General features: G+C 38.3%; 1 protein-coding gene across 3 annotated transcripts in view; it reads left to right on the forward strand.

Annotated features, from left to right (window-relative positions):
- The window catches only part of FAM240B (family with sequence similarity 240 member B), a 187873-nt gene that overhangs the window by 48436 nt on the left and 116849 nt on the right, over positions 1-22588 (forward strand). The window contains exon 3 of one of the 3 annotated variants that reach the window (XM_049711539.1): positions 672-756. The exons of the other annotated variants lie outside the window; for them this stretch is intronic. The gene's annotated coding sequence lies outside the window, so the exon portion shown is untranslated. The remainder of the gene's footprint in view (positions 1-671; positions 757-22588) is intronic. 3 annotated transcript variants of the gene reach the window in all.

Below are 22588 nucleotides of genomic sequence, written 5' to 3' on the forward strand. Positions count from 1 at the left end.
TTGACTTTCAGAGGTAGGTTATTTTGGGGTCCATCCCTCAGGTGGCAGTTTTAAAAGTCAGGGTTCTAAATGTGTAGACAAGCTCCCTCCAGGGACATGCAGGAGATTTGGCTTTATTATTGAAGAAAGCTGGGGGGAGATGTCAGAGTAAGACCCACTGGCTCTTTTGGGCTCTGGGCAGGATTCCAGTCAGCTGAAATGCAAGCTGATTAGAAGCTGGACCTTCAGACAGTAGCTGGGAAAGTATGTAGTCCAACACCCTCCAGGAAGAAATTGGGAGATAAGCATTTGTGTGTGTTCCCTCTGCTCTGAGCTTGTGGAGATAGGCAGAGGGAGTGCTCAAGCACCTTGTAAAAACTGCTTATTTGTTTGCTATAATATCATGGGACTTGTGAAGGGAAGCCCTTTTGGCTCTCAGAGCTAGATTATTTGGGGGCCCATCCCTTAGGCAGCAGCCTTAAAATTTGGAACATTAGAAATGTGGTGCAAACACCGTGCTAATTGGGAAGAGGCTGGGAGTTGTTGGTTTCAGAAAGATTATAAGGTGCTGTTCTTGGGTGGGGTTTATAGTAAGAGTGTGTCTCATCCTTTCCTACACATTTCTGAGTGGGTATTTTCTCAGTTTCCCAATGTGTAGGAGTCACTAAAGTTAGTTTCTTGATATCTTTCAGAGGGAATTGATCTGTGTGTAGCTGTATATTCAGTGCATCCATGGAAGGAGGGAAATTCAGGAGTTTCTTCTGTGTCCATCTTGAGGTACGTGTTGATCTTTTCTAATAACCGACTCCTGGTTTCATTGACTTTCTATATTGTTTTTCTGTTTTGTTTATGTATGCTGTAATATTTATCATTTTTCCCATCTGCTGGCCTTGGGTTAAGCTTTTTCTACTTCTTTAAGGAAAATGTTAGATTGTGGATATGAGATCTTTATTCTGTTTTAATGTAAGCCTTTACAGCTATAAATTTCCCTCTCATCACTGCTTGTGCTCCATCCCGTAAGATTTGCTATTATGTATTTTTTTTCTTTGGTCTCAAGGTATTTTGTAGTTTCTCTTGTAATTACTTCCTCGACCCCATCGGTTGCTTAAAAGCGTGCTGTTTAATTTCCACATATTTGTGAATTTTTGTTTCCCTTCTGTTACTGATTTCCACTTTTATCCCATTGTGATGGAAAAAGATTCATTGTGTGATTTCAGTAGTTTTAATTTTTATTAAGAATTGTTTTGTGGCCTCACATATGGCCTATTCGGGAAATGTTTCATGTACACTTGAGAAAAATCTGTAATTTACTGTCTTTGGGTAGAGAGCTGTGTATATATGTGTCTGTTAGATCCATTGGTTTATACTGTTGTTTAAGTTTTCTGTTTCCTTACTGATCTTCTGTGTGGTTGTTCTCTCCCATTTCTGAATGAAGGCTATCAAAGTCTCCAACTCTTACTGTTTCTCCCTTCCATCAAGGTTTGCTTCATCTGTTAAGGAGCTCTGGTACAAATGTTTATAATTTTTATTTTTTCTTAGAGAATTGATCCTTTTCTCATTATATACATTCCTTTTTTATTCCTTGTAAAAGATTTGACTTAAAGTCTAGTTTGCCTGATGTTAGTATAGGCACCTTGTTCCCTTTTGCTCACTATTTGCATGGGATAGTTTTCCATTCTTCACTTTCAACCTGTGTATGTCCATAAATTTAAACTGAATCCCTTGTAGACAGCTTAGGCAGCTTATAGTTGGATTCTGTTTTTTATCCATTCTGCCAGCTTATGCATCTTAATTGGTGAGTTTAATCCATTATTCTTAAAGTAATTACTGATAGAGAAGGACTTTTTTTTGCCATTTGTGACATTTGTTTTCTGTATGCTTCATTAAATTTTTGTCCCTTCCTTATTGCCTTCTTTTGTGTTTATTGTTTTTGGACTGACACATTTTGATTCCCTTCTGACTTCCTTTTCTGTATACTTTGTAAATATATTCTTTTTGGTTATCACAGGGATTACATACAATATCCTAAAGTCATAACAATCTGTTTTAAACTGTCAACAGCTGAACTTCAATAACATACAAAAATTCTACTCCTTCACAGCACCACTCCTCCAGTCTGTTATTGATGTTAAAAAATACATCCTTATATATTGTGTATCCATTAACATAGAAATTATGTTAATTTTTAATTTTTTTAGTTTTAATTCTATAATATATAAAAAGTGTGATTACCAACCCACATTGCAGTACTCATGTTTTTTATATTTCCCCACTTATTTACCTTAACCAGAGAGCTATATATTTTCTTCTAGCTTTGAGCTACTTGTCTAGGATTTTATCATTTCAACTTGACGGACTCCCTTTAGTATTTCTGGTAGGGAAGGTCTAATGATAGTAATTCCCTCCAAGTTTTGTTTATCTTGGAATGCCTTAATTTCTCCTTTATTTTGAAGTACAGTTTTGCCGATATAGGATTTTCAGTTTATAAGGCTTTTTTTTTTCACTTCAGTACTTAAAATACATCATCCCAGTGCCTTCTGGACTGCAAGGTTTCTGCTGAAAAATCTGCTAAAAATTTTATTTGGCATCATTAATACATGATGATTCAGTGTCTATTGATTCTTTCAAGATTCTTTGTTTTTTACTTTTGTCAGTTTGATTATAATGTGTTTTAGTGTGGGTCTATTTGATTTTACCGTAGAGTTCGTTTAACTTGTATTTTTCTATCCAAGTATTTCACAGTTTGGGAAGTTTTTGTCCATTATTCCTTCAGACGAGTTTTCTGCTGTTTTCTCACTCTTTTTTTTTCCTGGATTCCCATAATGTCTTCTTTTTTGGATTCCCATAATTCCATTAGGGTCGGTTCACATTTCTTCATTGATTTTCCTTTTGGCTCTGAGAACTAATAATTTCAAATGATTTGTCTTGAAGTTTGCTGGTGCCTTCCTCTGCCTGTTTCAGTCTGCTTTTGAACCCCTCTTGTGAAATTTTCAATTTAGTTACACTTTTAACTCTGCATTTGCTTTTTTAAAATAAATTCTGTCTCTTTGTTGATATTCTCACTTTGTTGATATATCATCTTCCTGATTTCCTAGGCAGTTGTTTTCAAGAGTTCATCTAGCAACTCTGAAGCCTGTGTTTCTTTAGTGTCACTTTCTAGAGATTTATTATGTTCTTGTGAATGGGCCACATTTCCCTGTCTTTTTCTGTGTTTTGTGAGCTTTTGTCAAAAATTGCATATTGAAAAAAACAGCCACCTCTCCCAGCCTTGTAGACTGGATACTTGCAGAGGAAGGCCTTCACTTATCAGCCTCGTGTAATGACTTAAGGTCTTCTCAGATCTTTTCTGAGGATGTGCCTTCACTGGACCTGTGTCTGCAGCCCAGCCACAGCCCCCTAATTCTGCCACACACAGATGTTTCATTTCCCCAAGAGCCGCACCCCTGTCTTCTTGGCCCTTAAATGTTCTGTTGTATTCCTCTGTCAGTAATCTCTGTCCTCCAAGTGTGTGCAGGTCTACAGTTGCTATGAAGTTTTCATGGGCCATTGAATCCATCATTGCTTTCACAGCCACCAATCTGATATACAAAATATTCCACTATTCCTATCTCAGCTGTGAGTCATGTGAGACAGATTCAGACTCTCAGACGTTGCCTGGCATGCCACACATTGCAATCAAGTTGCACTCTTTTACTTTTCTCGCAATGGAGGACCAGTAATTGGGCAGCTTTCACTCTAGTGCACCATCAGGAATGGGTTAGGATAAGAGTGAGCAAAAATGTCACGAAATTTGCTATCCTTTTGAGAGTGACTCTTTCTTGACTGGGCATCCACTTTGTTGCTTCAGATTACTGACTGGTTTCTAGAGCTCCCACAAAGCTATTTGTATTCTATTGTTTAGTTCAGTGTTTTCATGGGGTTACAGACCTGGAGTTTCCTATTCTGCCATCTTACCTATATCACTGCTGTTCTTCATTTTTGGAAGATGGTTTTACCAGATATAGAATTCTTGGTTAACAGTGTTTTTCTTTCAACACGTGAATATGAAATCCACCAGCCTTCTCCCTTGACGCTTTCAAAATTCTCTTTGTGGTTAGTTTTTGCAATTTTAAAATAGTGTTTTTGTGTAGATTTCCTGTTGGAGTTCACCGAGTTTCTTGGATATGTACTTTCATGTATTTTATCATATTTGAGGAGTTTGGAACAATTATCTCTTCAAATATTTTCCCTGACTTTCTATCCCTTTCTTTCCATGCAGGATTCCTATTATGGATATGTTGTCATACTTGATGATGTCTTGTGGGTCTTTTACGTTCTGCTCATTATTCTTCACTCTTTCCTCTTTCCACCCCTCAGAGTGGATAGTCTCAATCAGTTCTTCTTCAAATGTGCCAATTCTTTATTCTGCCTGCTAAAATCTGCTAATGAATCCCCCTAATGACTTTCTTGTTTCAGTAGTGGCACTTTTCAACTCTAGAATATATATTTGATTCCTTTTTGTAATTTCTTTCTCTTTGTTAGTATTCATCACTTGGTGAGACGCCATTTTCCTGATTTCCTTTAGTTCTTTGTCCAAAATTTCATTTAGTTCTATGGGAATATTTAAGAGAGTGATTTAAAGTCTTTTTAATGCCTGGACAATGTGTATATGTGTATGTCCACATTGTTTGGACAATGTACATATATATATATATACACACACACACACGAGTGCGTATATATATATATATATATATATATATATATATATATACACACACACATTTTTTTCCTCATTCATGGGTCATACTTTGTTGTTTGTTTTCATACCTCATAACTCTGTTGAAAATTTGTATGTTAAATAATATAAAGTAGAAATTCTGGAAATCAGATTCTCCCTTCCCATCAGGATTTTCTGTTACAGCTGTTTGTTACTGTTGTTGTTGGTGGTGGTGGTATTGCTCATGTTTGTTGAAATCTAGCTTGCAGTTGGGAAGATGCAATGGTTGTTACAGGTTGGAAGGAAGCTTTGTGATATGAGAAGCCCATACCATTATTTTTGTGACTTTATTTTAAATTAATATAAAATGGTGTTGGTTTATTGGATATAATTTTATGTTCCATGCTACTAACATTTAAGATTCAAACATTTGACAAAAGTTATTTAGGACTTTTCATAAGTATTTGATTGAGAGTATTCAGTGGTGATATTTTGTTTATTGTATATACATGGGTCTCTTTCTGGGCTCTCTAGTTTGTTCCATTGGTCGATATGTTTGTATTTAACCCAGTACTATTCTGTTTTAATTACTGTAGCTTGGTAATGTTTTTCTGTTTATTTTTTTTTGCTGTACGCGGGCCTCTCACTGTTGTGGCCTCTCCCGTTGCGGAGCACAGGCTCCAGACGCACAGGCTCAGCGGCCATGGCTCACGGGCCCAGCTGCTCCGCAGCATGTGGGATCGTCCCGGACCGGGGCATGAAACCGTGTCCCCTGCATTGGCAGGCGGACTCTCAACCACTGTGCCACCAGGGAAGCCCAGTAATATGTTTTGAAAGCAGGAAGTGTGATCCCTTGAGATTTATTCTTCGAAAGCTTGTTTTGGCTATTTGGGGTCTTTTGTGGTGCCCTATGAATTTTTGGATTGCTTTCTCTATTTCTGTATTGAACACCATTGGGATTTTAATAGGGATGTCATTGTATCTGTGGACCACTATGGTAGTATGTACATTCTGAAAATAGTAATCACGAACATGGGATGTCTTTCTATATTATCAGTGTCTTCTTTAATTTTCCTCATCATTTTTTTATACTTTTGAGTGTACAGGTGTTTCACCTCTGGTTATGTTTATTTCTAAGTATTTTATTCTTTGCATTGAAGTTAATAAGGGTATTGTTTTCTTAATTTACTTTTCAGATTTTTCATTGTTAGTGAGTAGAAATGTAATTGACTTCTGTATGTTGATTTTTATGTATTTCCACTTTAGTGAATTCATTTTCTGTGGAGTTGGTAAGACTTGCTACCAAAAAAATTGTGTCATCTACAAAGATAATTTTACTTCTTCCTTTCTGATATGAATGTCTTTTATTTCTTCTCCTTACTTAATTTATCTGTCTAGGATTTCCAGAACTATGCTGAATAAAAGTGGCAAGATTGGACATCCTTGCCTTCATGTTCATAAAGGAAAATCTGTCACTTTTTCACTATTGAGTTTGATATTAGCTGTGTCCTTTTCATATTTGGCCTTCTTTATGTTCATTTCCTTCTATTCCCAGTTTATGGAGGATTTTTATCTGAAAGAATGTTGAGTTTTTTCCAAATCCTTTTTCTGCATCTGTTGAGATGATCATGGGGGGTGTTGTTTTTTGTTTTTTTCTTTCTGGTAATGTCATGTATCATGACATTGATTGATTTATGGATGTTGAACCAACCTTGAATCCCAGCGTCATATGTGTAATCCACTTGGTCATATGTATAATCCATTTAATGTGCTGTTTAATTTGGTTTGTTAGTATTTTGATGAGGTTTTTAACATCTGTGTGCATCAGGGACATTTTATCTTTTCTTGTAGTGTCTTTGTCTGGTTTTGATATCAGGGTAATGCTGGCCTTTTAAAATTAGTTTGGAAGAGTTCACAGTTTTTCAGTATTTAGCAAGAGTTTGCTATGGTTTGACTATGTCCTTCCAAATTTCATATGTTACAAACCTAATGCCTGATGTGATAGTAAGAGTAGGTGGGGCCTTTGGGAGTTGCTTAGGTCATGAGGGCAGAGCACTTATAAATGGGATTAGTGCCCTTATTTTTTTTTTTAATAAAAGGCTCCAAAGATACCTCTAGCCCCTTCCATGATGTGAGAACACAGAGAGAAGGTACCAACTATGAGTCAGAAAGAATAGTCTCATCCAAGTGTGATGATGCCATAATGTCAGACTTCGGGCCTCCAGAATGGTGAGCTATTATTTATAAGCTACTCAGTCAGTGGTATTTTGTTAGAGTATCCCAAATGGAGTAAGCAAGAGTTTCAGAAAGATTGGCATTAATTTTCAAATGGTGACAGAATTCATCTGTGAAGACATCTGATCTTGGGCTTTTCTCTGCTGAGATATTTTTGATTACTGATTCAATCTCCTTACTAGTTTTAGATCTCTTTAGGTTTTCTATTTCTTTTTTACTTAATCTTGTCAGGTTGTGTGTTTCTAGGAATTATCCATTTCTTCTAGGTTATCCAATTTCATGGCATACAATTAATCATAACAGTCCCTTATAATCCTTTCTATCTCTGTGGAATCCATTTTATGTTTCCTTTCATACCTGTTTGATTTTATTGGGATCCTCTCTCTCTCTGTCTCTCTTTGTTAGACTAGCTAAGGATTTGTCAATTTTTGTTTTTCTTTTTAAAAAACTTGGCTCTTAGTTTCATTAATCTTTTCTATTGTTTCTCTAGTCTGTATTTCATTTATTTCTGCTCTGCTCTTTATTTCCTTCCCTCTGCTCAATTTGGGCTTACTTTGTTCTTCTTTTTTCTAGTTTCTTGAGGTATGATGTTAAGTTGTTTTTTTGAGATTTTTCTTTTATCTTAATCTAGGGATTTATGACTATAAACTTCCCTTGTAGAACTGCTTTTGATGCATCCCATATGTTTCGGTATACTGTTTTCATTTTAAATTTTTTCAAGATATTTTCTAATTTCTCTTTTTTTTTCTTTTTTGAAAACAAAATAATCTTTCTCAAGATTATATTATTTAATTTCCACACATTGTGAATTTTCCAGCTTTTTTTATGTTGCTTTTTATTTACATTCCATGGTGGACAGAAAAAATACTTAGTATAATTCAGTCTTGCTAATTTTATTAAGACTTGTTTTGTGACCTAATATGTGATCTAGGAGAAAGTTCCATTTAGAGTTGAGAATAATATCTAACTGTTGGGTGGAATTTTCTCTATATGGCTCTTAGGTCCATTTGGTTTATAATGTTGTTGAAAGTTAGCTTTTCCTTTATTGATTTTAGGTCTGTATGTTCTATCCATTATTGGAAATGTTCTGTGACACTTCAAAAATTTGTATCAGGGATTTCTCATTGACTCCATGCTGGCCCACAGTAAAGCTAAAAATAGTATTTCCTGCAGGCATTCTTTTTCTTTAAGCTACAATGCAAAGAGACAGAATGACAGTCCCCCCTTTTGTTTCTGTTCTTTTTTTTTATATATTTATTTATTTGGCTGCTCCAGGTCTCAGTTGTGGCATGCGGGATCTTCGTTGCCGCATGTGGGATCTAGTTCCCTGATCAGGGTTCAAACCCAGTCCCCCTGCATTGGGAATGTGGAGTCTTTTTTTTTTTTTTCATCGGAGTATATTTGCTTTACAGTGTTGTGTTAGTTTCTGTTGTACAGCAAAGTGAATCAGCTATACATATACATATATCCCCCCTTTATTGGATTTCCTTCCCATTTAGGTCACCACAGAGCCCTGAGTAGAGTTCCCTGTGCTATACAGTTGGATCTCATTAGTTATCTATTTTATATATAGTATCAAGAGTGTATATATGTCAATCCCAGTCTCCCAATTCATCCCACACCCCCTTTCCCCTTTGGTGTCCATGCGTTTTTTTCTCTACATCTGTGCCTCTATGTCTGCTTTGTACATAAGATCGTCTATACCAATTTTTTCAGATTCCAAATATATGCGTTAATATACGATATTTGTTTTTCTCTTTCTGACTTACCTCACTATGTGTGACAGTCTCTAGGTCCATCCAAATCTCTACAAATGACCCAATTTTGTTGCTTTTTATGGGTAATACTCCACTGTATATATGTACCATATCTTCTTTATCCATTCCTCTGCTGATGGACTTTTAGGTTGTTTCTATATCCTGGCTATTGTGAATAGGGCTGCTCTGAACATTGGAGTGCACTTGTCTCTTCTTTCTCTTTAAGCTACAATGCAAAGAAACAGAAGAACAGGTGTTTCCCTTTAATTACTTAGAGTGTGACACCGCCCCCCCCTTTGTTTCTGTTCTGAACACTGGCCACAAAATACTTGCAGCTTGACACAATACTTGCCAATGAAATACCACCTGAGAGATTCTGAGAACTTACTTGTTTTCCTGATCCAGCATGGCTCCTTCCAACCTCTGTTGTCCTTTATAGGTCAATCATGCACACTTGAAAGCAAAAGAACACTTTCCATAGATGATGTGGCAGGGTGATAAAACTTACCTGAGTCCTTCATCACATCATTGAGCTCTCTCTCCATCCCTGGATTTCTTATTAGGTGAGAAGGATAAACTGCAATATATTTAAGCCACTGCCGTATAATTTCCTGTATTCTTGGTAAAGAATGACCCACCTGGAAATGGCATTTCGAGGTGCAGACCTCAATATTTAAAATTGGCTGAATGGGGGTAGAAGAGAATATTCAGTTATTCCAGGCAAGAAAATTAGACATCTTTATTACATGGTGATGAAAATGTGTGATCAACCAGGTACGTACTTATCCTGGGACACAAAATATAGGGTAAGGAGAATTGATGAAAGAAAAATAATCGAGAATTTTAACTTGTGTGTGTTATGTTTTGCTACTTTCTATGCAGTCCTCAAAGGCAGAGATGATTTCAGACTTCAGACAACCATTCTGCTCAAAACATGGAAGAATGAAATATAGCTTTGCTAAGGGAACATTCTCTAACTGCAGGCTGTAATGTATATTGAGTCAAAGAGTCATGATTTGGATTTCTGTGAGTTGAGATAATAACAGCTAACATTTATATGACACTCCCTACATGCTAAACACTGTTGTAAGCACTTTACATTTATTAACATATTTAATCCTCACAACAGCCCTGTGATGGGTGCCATTATCTGCAACATCCTTCCCGTATTGACAGATTTCTAAATGGAGGCCCAGAGAGGTTAACTACCTTGCCCCTAAGGTCACACATATAAACTATGACTTGAACTCTGGTTATTTGGCTGCAAATTCCATGATCTCCAAACCTACCCTATAGCACTTCTCTTCCCCAAACTGAAAATATAACAGAGTGGCTACTACCCATATTTACAGGGTATAGGAAGAGAATGCCCAGCCATTCTTAAGCGAACACCTGGGACTGTTCATAATTACCTCAAGGCAATTCAGTTAAGGGAAGAGGGGATAAATCATAGAGGCCAGCTGATAAATGCAAAATCTTAACAGGCTTAAAAATGTTACGAAAAAAACAGTTGATGACTGTTCCATGTGGGATGCACCAGAAATACAACTGGGATCTGCAACATGAGTTTAACTCAGGTCACATCTGGCTTGACGTGAGGATGCTGAGAGCCTTGTGAGGGAGAAAAGTTTACCCCATGCCCCTACAGAGACCACACACTCTGAATTCTCCTGTAAGGGAGATTGGGGTTCATCATCTCCTCTACAGCAGCAGTGGCGCTAAGCTACAGCTGCCTAATGCCATAGTTCTTGGTTACTGTTTTTTCAGGACTTGTGCAATGCTAGAGGTTGCACTGTCCAGTGCCTCCACTTCCTCATCAGCAGTCACTGTTGAAGTATACCAGGGATTAGGAATACTTCATTTAACACTATACGTGGGGTCATCCTTGCCTCTAGCTAAAAGGTGATGATTCATCTCTACAGTCTCATCTGCTTCTTAGGACTACTGCCAGTACCAACTGCATTAGGTCAGGCTCACCAGAAGCAAAACTTCAATGGGGACACATGGGACAATGATTGACAGAATGCTCTCATCAACAGGGTAGTGGGGAAGACAGGATAGGGCAGGGGGGAAAAGCAAAGCAAAGATGTGATCTGGAAAGTAACATCAGCTTGGTCCCCAAGGGACCTCTGGAACATGAATGGGAAACAGAGTTGTTCCCCCTGGAGACAAGAGGGCTGTATTTGACACCCCCACCCGCACCACCAGTCACTAGTTTCTGGCTGATACCACAGATGTGTGAGTTACTGAGTGAGGCAGTATGTGCCTAGTTAGGGGCAATTCCCTGAGAAGGCGGCAGCTGTGAACCATTAGTACCAACACTCTCAGCCACCAGGGAAGAGGTGCCCCACCCCAGTGAAGGCACCTACGGGCCTCCAAGATCCTCCACTACAGAGATTTAAAAGGAAGGACAACACCCAGTGGAGCTCAAAGAACTTTAGTGGTAGGGCCAAGGGGCAAGCACTATCTCAAAGTTAGCCTAAGCTCCCCGTTCTCATTCCCCTCTGTGGACCTGGACCTCTCATGAGCAGGGAAGGTCCAGGCCCTGCAGCCATTGGAGTAAGAGATTCATGGTCTAAAAGCATAAATGAGTACCCAATTCTTTTTGCAAAGACTCATATAACACCCTATGTGGGAAACCCTATATCCTGGAGCCACATGTCCCTTTGTGCCCCCTCTTCTCCTCCTGGACCATTTCTTCTGAGAGGCCTTTGCACACTTCAGTCTGGTTCCTTCTGGGAGGAACAGGGATACAGGGAAGGGTGAGTGCTGATTCCAAACCCCCACCCTCCTGGGAGACCCAGGGAGGAATAAACAGTGGCTTGGTGAGGAAACCCAGAAGCTTCCTAAGTAGGCTGAAAAGACAGACCCTTTATCCTGTGCGTGGCTGGGCCCAACCATAGGCCAGGCCTTACAGTGCCTCTAAGAGATTGTGTGGACTTAGTAGAAAACAATTTTTTCCTTTCTTTCTTCCATTTGAAAAAAGTAGTTGACTGGGTGTTTGTTCGTTTGTTTCCACACAGAAGAGAATCAGCACCATCGTTACTTAGAATAAGGAGGTGCCATTTTCTCTGTTTTGACCCCAGAACACAGCACACCCCCCACACACTAGTACACACATGCACGTGTGCACATACACAACTTCCCTGTGGCTGTTGCTCTGGCTCTGGGAGATGCAGCCAAGGCCAAGACGCTTTGTTGGAAACATGGTGCTTATAAGGCCCTGGTCCCCATCTCCAGGTAGTCCCAAGCTATCCCCACCAAAGCTGACCCAGGGTCATCTCAAGGTCTAGACACTGCCAGTCGAGCTGTTGGAGCCAGTGACCTCTGTATTCTTCCATCTATCCAGTCAAGATTTTCTAATTTCCTAAAACTGAAAACTCTTTCGTTTTTTCCATGGAAATCCCCCTGAGCCAACAAAGCCTTCGGGCCTAGGGAGATTGACCCTGCATGATCACTCAGTGCCTGAGGCAAAGGGATATGGCCAGTCCTGGGCAGAGCATTGTCAAGATTTGGGACATTGGGGCACTGGGGATTAGAGTGAGGGAGCAGGGCTAAAAAGACAGTGCCCTGGATGGATATAAAGCTGGGTGCTCCAGATCTTCAGTCCATGACTAGAGGACTGGGGAGGGTGTGGCTGAAGGCCCTGAATCCTGGGGCTGGATCACTGGCACATAAGCCTAGCGAACAGGATGGGGCCAAGGGTTGCAGGGCTTGGGGGTGTGGGTGGATACCCTTCACTGGCATTGTGGGAAGCTGAGTGTGTGGCTCGGGGCTCTCATTCAGCTGTTGGAGGACTTAGGAAGGCTTGAGAATGAGGGCCAGTATAATATTGCTCTCCCTTCCCACAGAACCAGAGTCCAGAACAAACACACACTGACTCCTCCCATGTCTCCCAAGAGGCTGAATACCATGGGGTTCTCAACATTTGAGTGAATGAGGTATAGCTGTCAAAAGAAGTGGAGAGAGATCCATGTGGGAAATGAACTGGAAGGTGTTTTCCCCATCCTAGACAAGTATTTCCTAGAGAATTATGCGCTGGGTTCTCTATCACGATGTGTGGACTTGGCAGTAAAACACAAAGACATAGTCTAGGCCTGCAACCCCTTAAAGAATTTTGGCACCCAGTGACCCCAATCAATCCAAGACCTGCTTTTCACGGTGTTTTTTTTTTTTTAACTGTTATAAATGGAAATATTTCCACCTAAAATAGCTCTAGCAGACGTCAAATTTGTATGCCTTATTCCATTTCCTTCTGTCCACCTGAAGCTGATGAAAAATACCATGAACCTTAAATAAACTCAGTATACCAGGCCTTTGCAGACCTGCCTGACTCTTTCTTCATCAATCAAAAGTGAGATGTATTTTATGAACCGTCTATAACACTGGGCAGCAAACTACAACCAACCAGGTGTTTTGTAAATAAAGGTCTATTGGACCACAGCCACACTCCAACTTCATATTGTGTCTATGGCATCTTTCACATACAACAACAAAAGTGAGCCATTGCAACAAAGAACATAAAGGCTACAAAGACTGAAATATTTACTACGTGACCCTTTTACAGAAAACTACTCATTCCATCAGGTCTAAGAGGCTAGCTTTCAATACTAACGAGAAGAGGTACCATGAAACCCCTTCCTAACACTTAAAAGCCCCTCCACTAACTATTCAGTAAATTTGGTTTGTTCTGTGAGTGTATGTGTGTGTGTCTGTGTGTGTGCACTAGACCTAGAGGCTCCTGTGAAATGGCCTTGATAATCACAAGTGCTGACCCTGCTGGACTTTCACTGTGAAAGTGAACATCCTTTCAGTCAGAGGTCCCACAGGCCCTCAGAGGTCCAACCATGGTTGGTCTCTAGTTCAGCTCATTGAACTATCAGTCAGTTTATTTTGTTAAGCTAGGCTGTCCACATTTTCAAAACTTGGGGCAGGTATGTACATTTCTGGCCTGCAGTTTCCAAGAAATACTTTGTTGTAATTCTAAAGTTCTGACAGCTGAGCTTTCAGTATTGCACTACTGTCTACTTGTCTGTTATTCATCTGTGATGGGAAGAGAAAAGCAGCCCCTTCCTTCTCCTTGGCCTGTTTATACTCCCACCTAGCCATAAATTCTAAGGCCACTGGTAAACGGCACATCATTAGAGGTGTGCTGTTCAGTGTCTGCTGTATAAAATATGGTGACTGATTTAAATACAGGTAATGCTGCCCTTATGGGAACCATAGCCTCTAATAAGACTGTTCACTCTTCATCATTTTTGTGGCTATCCAGTAATGTGGCAAATTTTAACTGAAAATGATTAAGGGGACTTCCCTGGTGACGCGGTGGTTGAGAATCACCTGCCAATGCAGGGGACACGGGTTCGATCCGTGGTCCGGGAAGATCCCACATGCTGAGGAGCACCTAAGCCCATGTGCCACAACTACTGAGCCCGCGTGCTACAACTGCTGAAGCCTGCACTCCTAGAGCCCATGCTCCTCAGCAAGAGAAGCCACTGCAATGAGACGCCCGTGCACCGCAACAAAGTGTAGCCCCTGCTCGCCGCAACCAGAGAAAGCCCGTGCACAGCAAGAAAGACCCAACACAGCCAAAAATAAATAAATAAATAAATAAAGTATGCTGTTGCTATAAAATAAATAAATAAATAAATAAATAAAAGTGATTAAGAATTACAAAGTCCAATTTGGGAAACCCTAAACCTTAACAAGTTTTAAACATCCAGAATTCCTCAATAATAGGAAAAATAAAAAATAACATGTTACCACGTTAATGCTTTTCAGTTAATCATAAAAATTGTCAGGACATAGAGAAGAATTAATCAGTTTATAAATTCTTTTATAATCTACAGCTGCTCTTGTGCCAGTTGATTTTTCAGACCAATAAGTACTTCAATAATTGTACATGACCTCAAATATTCCAAAGGAAAAAGAAAAAAATCCGTGTCTAACGGCTCCTTAAAAAATTTTTCCTTCTGCATCTGCAGTTGTGAGGAATAAAATGTATAGCAGTGAGTTAAATGAATATGACCATAGACACTGGATTACAACAGAAGAAAGAATGCTATGCATTCACTGCATTAAAGCAATTTAAAGAATTTGAAGACTTGGTCCATAAATGTAAAAGGGAAGACATTTTTAATATTAGACAACTTTCATGTATATTGTCTCCATGATTTCATCACAATATACAAGTAATGTTAGCATAATATACTTTATATTCAATCTGGCATAGTTTCTCACAAAAAGCCTAATTAATCGAAATATCTTCAATTTCCTTTGTATGTTGTTTTGGTCAAGTAAAACGAAAAAACAAGTTTAAGATCAAAATATAAACATGCATTCAAACTAGTCAGAAAACCAGTGATTTAGTGATTTGTACACAGTGCAACACAGTGCAACAAATCATAGTGATTTGTACACAGTGCAACAAATCAACGAAAAAACAAGTTTAAGATAAAAATATAAACATGCATTCAAACTAGTCAGAAAACCAGTGATTTAGTGATTTGTACACAGTGCAACAAATCAGCTACTTTGCAAAATGTCTATGTAAATTTTAAAAATGTGTTCCTTGAAGATTTTAACCTCAAGATTGGCACATTGGTCTTTAAAATTTTTTTGAATTTAACATCCAAGATCTTTGACTGAAACCTTGAAAATCACTAATGAATATGTTTTGGCTAAAGTTTCCTATGGAAATCAGAATTTTAACATTGAGTAAACAAACATACTTCTTTGCCATGCAATAATTTTACTTCTATTCTTTCCTACAAATATCAGGGGTCAGCAAACTTGTTCTGCAGAAGACCACACAGTAAATATTTTAGCCTTTAAAGACTACCATTTGTGCTGCAAATAATCAACTCTAGTGTTGTAGTATGAAAACAGCCATAGACAACAAACAAACAAACAGGTGAGACCTTGTAAAAACAAAACTGTATTTACAAAAACACGTAGTGGGCCACACTGGACCCACAGGCAGGCACATGCCAACTCCTATATGCATAGTCTTTGATATTTAAATCCTTAAATTCTAAAATTTACAGTATCAAGGTAGAATTTACATTATCTTAATATAAGTGTAATTTTATTCATGATTGAAAATTAAAGCTTGAACTATCTTACATTATATATGCATGATTATAGAATGTCTACATACATACATACACTGGAATGATGATGCTAAGAAGAAAAAAGTGTTAAATATAGAAAAAGGGAGGACATGAAAACTATGACTTTATGTACACTAGCTGTTCATCCTATGAAGAAATAAATGAATACTGTTGGCTTTTGTATACTCAGGAAAAACAAGCTTAATTTTGCCTCACTTACAAGAATACTTTCAACTTCCAAGAGTCCTTTTGTGCTTTGATTCTTCCTATAACCATACTCCTCAGGCTTTTTTTTTTTAAGGTTTTATTATATTCTACTTTGTAATGGCTGTGTTCCCAAACTATGAAGTACAATTGCAGCGATATACTGCTACCGGCTTAGTTTTGCAGGTTGAAGTACAGGAGACATAATGTCGAAATGATGGAAAACATCAAATTAACTGAAGTTTATTGGAGGGTCCTCTCATCATACCCATGTTCAAGAAAGGCAACTGATGTATGTTGTCGTGTAATGATAAGTAAGCCACCACCTGTTGGGGCAGCGGGCAGTGGTCAGAACATTCTGGCACGCAACTGTTTCGTTACAAAGGGTCTCCGTGTGTCTTCAGAACCTCTCAGGGTGATGACCTCTCTGCTTCCTGCTAGCTGAAGTCTATATGCTCCTATCCTAGCTTCAAACCCTCCTTAGATTTGCACAAGCATAACAGCTATAAGATTACAATCTGTAGCCCATGCATGGTGGAGACAGCTCACTCGTGGAGAGAGAATTTCATTTGCTATCTTCTATCTACATCCTTGAAATTTCCCTTAAGGATAATTCAAAAACGTAAAAAAATCTCACCACCACCACCCATTTCTGTTCCTGCTCTTTCCCACAAATAAAAGAACATGGAACTGAAGAAGGTAAGGGAAGAGGGGAGAGAGAGAGAGAGAGACAGAGCGAGAGAGAGAGAGGCAGCAAACTCAAGGCGTTAGAATATTACCTTGAAGCCAAAGCCGGCCATAGTGCATCCATATGCAGAGGGACATAAAGTAATGAGGGCTTCCAGAAGAGAAAGGAGGGGAAAAAGAGGGACAGGGTAGAAATATAAGGTGTAGTGGTCAGTGTTCTCCAGAGAAATGCAACAACAGGATGTGTATATGGAGAAGCATTGATTCATTTTAAGGAACTTCACTCAATTTTGGAGGCACGGTGAATTCAAAATCTGACAGGAGAGGCAAGCAAGACTGGAAGCTCAGGAAAGAGTTGTGGTTTGAGTCCAAAGGCAGTCTGCTGGCAAAATTCCTTGTTGCTTGGGGAAGATCAGTCTTTGTTCTATTGTGCCTTCAACTGACTTGATGAAGCCCACCCATATCCTAGAGGATAATCTGCTTTACTCAAAGTCCAACAATGTAAATGTTAATCTCCTACAAAACATACCTTCACAGAAACATGCAAAATGTTTAATCACATATGTGGGCACTGTGCCCCAGCAAAGGTGACACATAAAATTTACCATTAACGGTGAGGAGAAAGACCTGTGCATCGGGAGATAGGAAGAATCTTTTCTTTTTTTCTGATTACTGTATTCCATCGTGCATTTTTTCTTTTTTTTTCTTCAGGTAATTATTGATATGTCTGTTCCTGTTACCATTTTCTTAATTATTTTGAGTTTCTATTTTGTTTTCTTTTGTAATTTTTTTAACACCTTTATTGGGGTATAATTGCTTTACAATGGTGTGTTAGTTTCTGCTTTATAACAAAGTAAATCAGTTATACATATACATATGTTCCCATATGTCTTCCCTCTTGCGTCTCCCTCCCTCCCACCCTCCCTATCCCACCCCTCCAGGCTGTCACAAAGCACTGAGCCAATATCCCTGTGCCATGCGACTGCTTCCCACTAGCTATCTACCTTACGTTTGTTAGTGTGTATATGTCCATGTCTCTCTCTCGCCCTGTCACAGCTCACCCTTCCCCCTCCCCATATCCTCAAGTCCGTTCTCCAGTAGGTCTGTGTCTTTACTCCTGTCTTACCCCTAGGTTCTTCATGACATTTTTTTGTTTTGAATTCCATATATATGTGTTAGCATACGGTATTTGTCTTTTTCTTTCTGACTTACTTCACTCTGTATGACAGACTCTGGGTCTATCCACCTCATTAAAAATAGCTCAATTTCGTTTCTTTTTATGGCTGAGTAATATTCCATTGGATATATATGCACCACATCTTCTTTATCCATTCATCTGATGATGGGCACTTAGGTTGTTTCCATCTCCGGGCTATTGTAAATAGAGCTGCAATGAACATTTTGGTACATGACTCTTTTTGAATTTTGGTTTTCTCAGGATATATGCCCACTAGTGGGATTGCTGGGTCATATGGTAGTTCTATTTGTAGTTTTTTAAGGAACCTCCATACTGTTCTCCATAGTGGCTGAACCAATTCCCATTCCCACCAGCAGTGCAAGAGTGTTCCCTTTTCTCCACACCCTCTCCAGCATTTATTGTTTCTAGATTTTTTGATGATGGCCATTCTGACTGGTGTGAGATGATATTTCATTGTAGTTTTGATTTGCAGTTCTCTAATGATTAATGATGTTGAGCATTCTTTCACGTGTTTGTTGGCAGTCTGTATATCTTCTTTGGAGAAATGTCTATTTAGGTCTTCTGCCCAGTTTTGGATTGTGTTGTTTGTTTTTTTGTTATTGAGCTGCATGAGCTTCTTGTAAATTTGGGAGATTAATCCTTTGTCAGTTGCTTCATTTGCAAATATTTTTTCCCATTCTGAGGGTTGTCTTTTGGTCTTGTTTATGGTTTCCTTTGCTGTTCAAAAGTTTTGAAGTTTCATTAGGTCCCATTTGTTTATTTTTGTTTTTATTTCCATTACTCTAGGAGGTGGGTCAAAAAGGATCTTGCTGTGATTTATGTCATAGAGTGTTCTGCCTATGTTTTCCTCTAGGAATTTGATAGTTTCTGGCCTTATGTTTACGTCTTTAATCCATTTTGAGCTTATTTTTGTGTATGGTGTTCGGGAGTGATCTAATCTCATACTTTTACATGTATCTGTCCAGTTTTCCCAGCACCACTTATTGAAGAGGCTGTCCTTTCTCCACTGTACATTCCTGCCACCTTTATCAAAGATAAGGTGTCCATATGTGCATGGGTTTATCTCTGGGCTTTCTATCCTGTTCCATTGATCTATTTTTCTGTTTTTGTGCCAGTACCATACTGTCTTGATGCTGTAGCTTTGTATTATAGTCTGAAGTCAGGGAGCCTGATTCCTCCAGCTCCTTCTTTCGTTCTCAAGATTGCTTTGGCTATTCAGGGTCTTTTGTGTTTCCGTACAAATTGCGAAATTTTTTGTTCTAGTTCTGTGAAAAATGCCAGTGGTAGTTTGATAGGGATTGCATTGAATTTGTAGATTGCTTTGGGTAGTAGAGTCATTTTCACAATGTTGATTCTTCCAACCCAAGAACATGGTATATTTCTCCATCTATTTGTATCATCTTTAATTTCTTTCATCAGTGTCTTATAATTTTCTTCATACATGTCTTTTGTCTCCTTAGGTAGGTTTATTCCTAGATATTTTATTCTTTTTGTTGCAGTGGTAAATGGGAGTGTTTTCTTGATTTCACTTTCAGATTTTTCGTCATTAGTATATAGGAATGCAAGAGATTTCTGTGCAATAATTTTGTATCCTGCTACTTTACCAAATTCATTGGTTAGCTCTAGTAGTTTTCTGGTAGCATCTTTAGGATTCTCTATGTATAGTATCATGTCATCTGCCAACAGTGACAGCTTTACTTCTTCTTTTCCGATTTGGATTCCTTTTATTTCCTTTTCTTCTCTGATTACTGTGGCTAAAACTTCCAAAACTATGTTGAATAAGAGTGGTGAGAGTGGGCAACCTTGTCTTGTTCCTGATCTTAGTGGAAATGCTTTCAGTTTTTCACCATTGAGGATGATGTTAGCTGTGGGCTTGTCATATATGGCCTTTATTATGTTGAGGAAAGTTCCCTCTATGCCTACTTTCTGCAGGGTTTTTATCCTAAATGGGTGTTGAATTTTGTCAAAAGCTTTCTCTGCATCTCTTGAGATGATCATATGGTTTTTCTCCTTCAATTTGTTAATATGGTGTATCACATTGATAGATTTGCATATATTGAAGAATCCTTGCATTCCTGGAATAAACCCAGCTTGTAATTTGTTTTTTTTATACAGCAGGTTCTTATTAGTCATTCATTTTATACACATCAGTGTATACATGTCAATCCCAATCTCCCAATTCATCACACACCCCTGCCACTGCTTTCCCCTCTTGGTGTCCATACGTTTGTTCTCTACATCTGTGTCTCTATTCTTGCCTTGCAAACCGGTTCAACTGTACCGTTTTTCTAGGTTCCACATGTATGCGTTAATATATATTTCATTTTCTGTTTCTGACTTACTTCACTCTGTATGACAGTCTCTAGATTCATACACGTCTCTACAAATGACCCAATTTCATTCCTTTCTATGGCTGAGTAATATTCCATTGCATATATATACCACATCTTGTTTTTCCATTCATCTGTCGATGGGCATTTAGGTTGCATCCATAACCTGTCTATTGTAAATAGCGCAGCAATGAACATTAGGGTGCGTGTGTCTTTTTGAATTATGGTTTTCTTTAGGTATATGCCCAGTAGTGGGAGTGCTGGGTCATATGGTAATTCTATTTTTAGTTTGTAAGGAACCTCCATACTGTTCTCCATAGTTGCTGTAGCAATTTACATTCCCACCAACAGTGCAAGAGTTTTTCCTTTTATCCACAACGTCTCCAGCATTTGTTGTTTGTAGATTTTCTGATGATGCCCATTCTTACTGGTGTAAGGTGATACCTCACTGAAGTTTTGATTTGCATTTCTCTAATAATTAGTGATGTTGATTGAGCAGCTTTTCATGTGCTTCTTGGCCATCTGTATGTCCTCTTTGGAGAAATGTCTATTGAAGTCTTCTGCCCATTTTTTGATTGGGTTGTTTATTTTTTTAATATTGAGCTGTATGAGCTGTTTATATATGTTGGAGATTAATCCTTTGTCTGTTGATTCGTTTGCAAGTATTTTTTCCCATTCTGAAGGCTGTTTTTTCATCTTGTTTGTAGTTTCCTTTGCTTTGCAAAAGCTTTTAAGTTTCATTAGGTCCCATTTGCTTATTTTTGTTTTTATTTCCATTACTCTAGGAGGTGGGTCAAAAAAGGTGTTGCTGTGATTTATGTCAAAGAGTGTTCTTCCTATGTTTTCCTCTAAGAGTTTTATAGGGTCCCGTCTTACGCTTAGGTCTCCAATCCATTTTGAGTTTGTTTTTGTGTATGGTGTTAGAGAGTGTTCTAATTAGATTGTTTTACATGTAGCTGTCCAGTTTTCCCGGCACCGCTTACAGAAGAGGCTGTCTTTTCTCCATTGTATATCCTTGCCTCCTTTGTCATAGATTAGTTGACCACAGGTGCGTAGGTTTATCTCTGGGCTTTCTATCCTGTTGTATTGATCTATATATCTGTTTTTGTGCCAGTACCATATTGTCTTGATTTCTGTACCTTTGTAGTATAGTGTGAAATCAGGGAGTCTGATTCCTCCAGCTCTGTTTTTTTCCCTCAAGACTACTTTGCCTATTCGGGGTCTTTTGTGTCTCCATACAAATTTTAAGATTTTTTGTTTTAGTTCTGTAAAAAAATGCCATTGGCAATTTGATAGGGATTGCATTGAATATGTAGATTGATTTGTGTAATATAATCATTTTCACAATATCGCTTCTTCCAATCCAAGGACATGGAATATCTCTACATCTGTTGGTATCATCTTTAATTTCTTTCATCAGTGTCTTATAGTTTTCTGCATACAGGTCTTTTGTCTCCCCAGGTAGCTTTATTCCTAGGTATTTTATTCTTTTTGTTTCAATGGTAAATGGCAGTGTTTCCTTAATTTCTCTTTCAGATTTTTCATCATTAGTGTATAGGAATGCAAGAGATTTCTGTGCATCAATTTTGTATCCTGCCACTTTAGCAAATTCATTGATTCGCTCTAATAGTTTTCTCGTGGCATCTTCAGGATTTTCTATGTATAGTATCATGTCATCTGCAAAGAGTGACAGTTTTACTTCTTCTTTTACAATTTGTATTCCTTTTATTTCTTTTTGTTCCCTGATTGCCGTGGCTAGGACTTCCAAAACTATGTTGAATAATAGCATTGAGAATGGACATCCTTGTCTTGTTACTGATCTTAGAGGAAATGCTTCCAGTTTTTCACCATTGAGAATGATGTTTGCTGTGGTTTTGTCATATATGGCCTTTATTATGTTGAGGTAGTTTCCCTCTATGCCCACTTTCTTAAGAGTTTTATTATCATAAATGGGTGTTGAATTTTTTGTTCAAAATCTTTTTCTGCATCTATTGAGATGATCATATGGTTTTTCTTCTTCAGTTTGTTAATATGGTGTATCACATTGATTTGGGTATATTGAAGAATCCTTGCATTTCTGGTATAAATCCCACTTGACCATGGTGTATGATCCTTTTAACGTATATTGTTGGATTCTGTTTGCTGGTGTCCTGTTGAGCATTTTTGCATCAATATTCATCAGTGATATTGGTCTATAATTTTTTTTTGTAGTATCTTTGTCTGGTTTTATATCATGGTTATGGTGGCCTCATAAAATGAGTGAGGGAGTTTTCCTTCCTCTTCAATTTTTTGGAAGAGTTTGAGAAGGATGGGTGTTAGCTCTTCTCTAAATGTTTGATAGAATTCACCTGTGAAGCCATCTGGTCCTGGACTTTTGTTTGTTGCAG

The sequence above is a fragment of the Orcinus orca genome, chromosome 6 (assembly GCF_937001465.1).
Source record: "Orcinus orca chromosome 6, mOrcOrc1.1, whole genome shotgun sequence".
Lineage (NCBI taxonomy): Eukaryota > Metazoa > Chordata > Mammalia > Artiodactyla > Delphinidae > Orcinus > Orcinus orca.